This window comes from Glycine max, chromosome 16 (assembly GCF_000004515.6).
Source record: "Glycine max cultivar Williams 82 chromosome 16, Glycine_max_v4.0, whole genome shotgun sequence".
Lineage (NCBI taxonomy): Eukaryota > Viridiplantae > Streptophyta > Magnoliopsida > Fabales > Fabaceae > Glycine > Glycine max.
Window position 1 is genome coordinate 32,916,051 of NC_038252.2, and position 6,000 is coordinate 32,922,050.

Genomic DNA, 6,000 nt, shown 5'->3' on the forward strand with positions numbered 1-6,000 from the left:
ACATACCTTAATATATAGATTATTTTAAAAAATCATTTTACCTAATTCATACAAATTAGGTAAATTTAAAATAATATTTGAATAATCTAAGAAATTAAAAATTGAATTTTTTTACTTTTAATAATTAAAATATATTTACATAATATATATAATTTAAATATTAATTGATGTCATTATATTGATTTATATAATTAGAATAAAAGTAATTTGTATATTAAAATAAATTTATAAAATAATTTGCATATGAATTTATGAAATTTAATTATACATTGGTAAAATTAAAATAAAATAAGTAAATTATTCAAAATAAAAAAATATAAAATAAAATTAAAATTATTTATATGTTCAATATTTTTCTAATTTATAAATTTTATGATAAAAAAAATTAATAACTCTTAAATAATAATGCATATAAAATAATATTTATAAAATTAACTAAAAAAATAATCATCTTAATGATTTATTACCTTATCCTTAAATAAGAGATCATGAATTTAACTCATACCAAAATCTTTTTTATTTTTTACTTAATTTAATTTTTTGTCACATAAATGTCAACCAACAAAAATATCACCTTTACACTAATACATCACATCAAAATTAAAATTTAACTTTAAATGATCAATTAATGACCAAAATTGCATTACTATATCATTAATAATTTTATATTATACTATTTTCATCGACTTAACTATTGAATCATAATTATATATTATTTATTTGTTTATATAAATTTTATCATAAATGAATAATTATAAGTATATAATAAGAGATTATAGATTATATATATTTTAAAAGTATACATTATGTCAATTTAATTTAAATCAAATGAAATATTAAATAATTTTAAATTGGAGTATTAGGATCCTAATATAATTTTAAAATTATAGAAAAAACAATATTGGTGCACTATTATTTTCACTCATCCACCCAATAGTATTTAATTGCATTATTACATCTACCTTTTCTAATTATTTTGCCTCTAATACTAATAACAATGGAAGAAAAAAATAGTTAAAGAGACATCTATCTTTATCCACCATCTTCTAAATCTTAAGTGTTAATTAATACAATGTTACTTTTATATTAAAATGAAGCAGAAACTCGAAATCCTATACTAATGTTTTTTATTGTGTGCTACTAAAACTATAAAGAAAAACCTTATTAGTCCAACAGGCTAGTCCGCCATGTCCAGTTCCCATTTTTTTTCGTGGGTTATAAAATAGGACAAACCAAATAGATTAATGAGTTGAATATTCTTAGTCCAACTTGCTTAAAAAAATGTGTTAAATACAGGTCTAATTACTCAAACTTACTTTGTGACCCATATTTTTTATAAGAAAAATATATTAATATAATATGATATTTACTCATATAAAATTGACCGTACATTGCACAGAATACTTCCTCATTTCAACCTGAAATCTAAGTTTTTTTTAATATGTAAGAATTTAATTCAAATATACCGGATGGTTTAAAACAAATCACGCACAATACTTAATGAACTGAAGTGAATCCATTTAAGATTTTTAATTAAACGATTTTGATCTTACGAAGTTACGATGCATATTGACTTCATGAATTTAAGATCATGAATCCTCTACTTAATTATCATCCCTCTATATTAAATTAAAATTTACACTATTATAGTGAAGCCAATTATATCGTTATGGGATCAAATTTTGTCCAATACCATGTTAAACCGATGTAAAAATCCACAATTCAACATTGGTTCAATTATTATATGATGTAGGATATTTGGATTATCTTACCTTACTAAAGCCACATCTTACATCGGTTGTTGTCATAATCGAGTGTGGATTTCTACATCATTTTGTTATTAACTGATGTAGATGTCATATTCTACATTAGTTATATCTCGGACAAATATAGTTTTCTAGGCCTTAAAACCTTTTTATTGTGTGCTACTAAAACTATAAAGAAAATTGACCAACCTTCAAAAGCCTAGGAAAAGATACCAGGAACCATAAAAATAACCTTATAATGCGAGAAATGCCATGAATGATATGCAACATGCAAAAACCCAATTTCAGCTCTAAAAGAGTGTTCAAAATCAATTTTCTAGGCTTGTCATGCTCAACATGCATACAACATGTCATTTACCATCATGAGTTGATCTTACTCTAAGTGCCAAGCACGATGGGAATGAAATTAAATTTTTGAATTCATCAAGTAATATAAATGGTGTTAGTGACAATTAAAGTTTGTTTACATGAAGGCGTTTAGTGAAAATATTGGCATGTATACCACCTTCATGTTAGTAACATCATTTCTATCACTTAAATGAGTTCTTGGTCTTGAATTCATTATCATCCTACCTATCCTACTTAACAATCATATAAAGGCCAACTCAATATGACTAAATGCCACACTATAAACATGCAAAACATGATTGGCAATACATTTGTTTTTGAACTCTTTTAGAGCTAAATTTGATTATTTTTTTGTGTTACTTCCTCCCTCTGTTCCTAAATATAATATTTTTTCTTAAATTTGTTTGTCCTTTTTTATAAGTGATAAACCACTTTTTAAGTGATATTTTTGTGAGTTTTTGTGTCATTTTTCATGCATTTTCTTGATAGAATTCACGTTTAGAAACAAGTTTTGTATAGCAGGAGTATAATTGCTCAATTGAGTGAAAGAATTAAAAATTGCATGATTTTATGAAGATTTAAAAATTCTGCACTTGATTACGACCATGATATATTTACCATGACTATGGTAATTAGCACAACCACAATAAAGTGATAATAGTCTTACAAAATAACGTCAAAATTTGACAACAATCATGGTCAAACCATGTGGGTTGTGGTCAACCAAGAGGGGTCAAATCACGATGGTTTTGGTCAACCAAGAGGGTCATGGCAATCCATAATGGCCCAAGGTTTCAATGTCACTTCCGATTACTTTCGTAATGTGCCTTTTCGTACAGATATCTTTAGAAAGCTATATACAAGTCTCTAGGCTTTGTACAATTCATTATGAGTTCAGTTTTATTTTTTAAAAAAAATTTAAGAGAACCTTAAGAGTTTTTGAGAGTTGAAGAGCGTGGATAACACCGTTAGAACGAATTGTGGTCATCATTCTTGTCTATTGGTATGTCATGTTTACTTTTTATAAGATTGCTAGTTTAGCTCAGATCATAAATGGTTAGTCTCCTTAGTTTGAAGGTTATGATACAATTGTCCAAATATACTATTCTCCTTATTTTTAATTAAATTCTTCATGGTCTTATGTTAATTAATAATCTTTTTTATTTTAATGTTTATTTGAAACCGACCATTCTAATAATCAATTGATTTCTTAGTAGTAATCATCTCCATGTGATTGGTAAATTTAGGTAGAGAATGTTTTGCACCAAATTGCATGATCAAACTGTTTGGGTAATCTTCAATAGATTAGTTAATTTTTAATTAATCATCCCTAGAATTGATTTTATTCTTTGAATTAAATTGATAGATTCATGATCATTGAGATATTGATTTAAGGTAAAAAAAAATATCTTGTGACCCTGAGGGCTTTAGTTGATTTTGGGGATTAGTAATTAATTGGGGAAAGGATTTCATTACGACTAAGATTGAGGGAAAATTTGTAATAATGAATTATAATCCTTTGTCATTCTTATTATAACTTAAAACCTCTCTTTATATTCAGTTATCTATTTTCTTATAAAAACCAAAATCATAAAAATATTAAAATTCTCTTTTTAATTAGTTCTATTGTTAGTTTAATAAACTTAACTAATTAGGAATATGACTGATCATTTGGGTTTGATATTTGAACTTTCAAGTTCAATGTTACTATTACATAGGATATATTTGCCCTTGTTTGAGCCTAACATATTTTTCGCATCAATAACACTCTTTTCAAGTTGTCTTTTGGATTACTTATTTTTTGGCCAAAATAAGCATCGGGAATAAGATTAGCATACAATCATTAATTAGGAAGAGATTAATTAAGTGGAAAGAGAAAGATGATGAGTCTATATAATTTGAAAGGTAGTTTTGGAAAAATAATAAAAATTGCTAACAAATTTAATGCTACTAGCTAAATTAACCAACTTTTTTTAAAGAGTGTGAGTTTGTTGAAATAGCTTTATATTTTTAGACAGAAGGGGTATTATTTATGCCTTTTTCTCATGTTATAAGATTGTTTTTATGATTCCTACTAACTCTTACTAGACTTCTAAAGGATGATCATTTTTTTCAATGAACTTTTCCCAAACAAGGTGGAAGAAAGCAAGGCACTAAACAATATGCAATAGTAGAAGATTACTATAAAAAAAAAACTTATTTCTCCTTAGTAAATTTCTTTGGTTTCCGTATTGTTTACTTCAACATAAAGTTTATCAACTTTAAAAGATTTTATATGGTCAAATCACATTCGTTATGCACTTCAATGGGTTTAAGGCCTATATGTGAATGAATATCCTTTTAGACCTAGAGAAAACCATGAAAAACTATTTGGTGATGAAGTATCATATCTTAGAGCTATCATGGCTCCAATGTATTTTGCTAATAAACATGACACATGATGTATCATTTGTCGTCAATTTACTAGCAAGATATAGTTCTCACCTACATGAAAATATTGGAATGAAGTTAGACACAAGTTATGTTAGAGGGTATTTGTCTAATACTTGTAATAGTATATCACAAATAAAATATCAGTTTACATGTGGTGGTATAACAATTTTTTGGTGATATGTGAAACAAACCAAAATAATAGTACAATCTAATCATAAAACAATTTTAGCATATGTGAGAATCTAACATATATCTTTACAAAGTCATTGCCTAAGAAAAGTTTTTGAGCACTTGTTTAATAAAATTTGACTTTGTTGCCTCTAAGATAATTATCGGCATGAAAGGGAGAAACAAATGCATTATGCTGTCTTTTTTCCTTTGTCATAGTTTTCTCATTGAATTTTCTTGGCTAGATTTTTAATGAGACAATATATGACTTGTAATGAGACAATATATGTATTTTTTTACTTATAAATAGAGTATCCCATTTCTGGAAATTATATAACAAACTTTCCACTCCCTGCTCTATTATTTTCTCCATTCTTTATCTCCACTGCTTCTAAATTATAGTTTATAATTATATTAAATGTAATTTTTGTTTTCTTGTTTTTAAAAATATTTAATTTTTGTTCATTTATTTTTAAAAGGAGACATTTAATCTTTTTATTTTTTAAAATCCCACAAATTTAGTTCTCTTATTTTAAAATAGGAACATTTAGTCCTCCAATTTTATAAAATTCATAATTGTTGTCCTTCCATTGATCAAATTAAAAAAGTGTTGATCGGTAAAAAAAATTGACTTGATATGGCCTAAATTTAGTTATGTAACGCAAGATAACTTATTTAATCTATGACATAATCAATATTAATATCTTAAGCATCAATGATTTTAGTTAGAGAGAATAATCAAAATTACAAATTTTTAAAAAATAGGAAACTAAATGTTTATATTTTAAAATAGGAGACTAAAATTACAGGTTTTAAAAAATAGGGAGACCAAATGTATCTTTTTAACATAGGAGATCAAAATTTCAGATTTTTTTTTTGAAAAAGGACCAAAATTGCATTTAATAAGCCTTTATAGTTTTATGTTGATTTTCCATAATAGATTGGAATAAAAAAATTAACTTTTATTATAAAGAAAAAAATTGTTATGTACCATGAAAATAAAATAATTTTATATCATCAACATAAGTTCGACTCTAGAGGGCACCATGCGATTGCTTCTGTGGATATATCCGCTACAGTCAAATTTAAGATCTTAGCGTACGTTTGCATGAAGGCTTGCATTGGAGAGGTCCCATCAACTGCAACAAAAACTGAATAAAGGTGATATCAAGGCAGGTTTAGGGGACAAGACAAAGGGGCATCGGGAGTTGGTGCAGACAATGGGCCTCACCAAACGCAAATCCGATCAAGTCGTACGGAAAGATATCAGACATGGGCATAACAG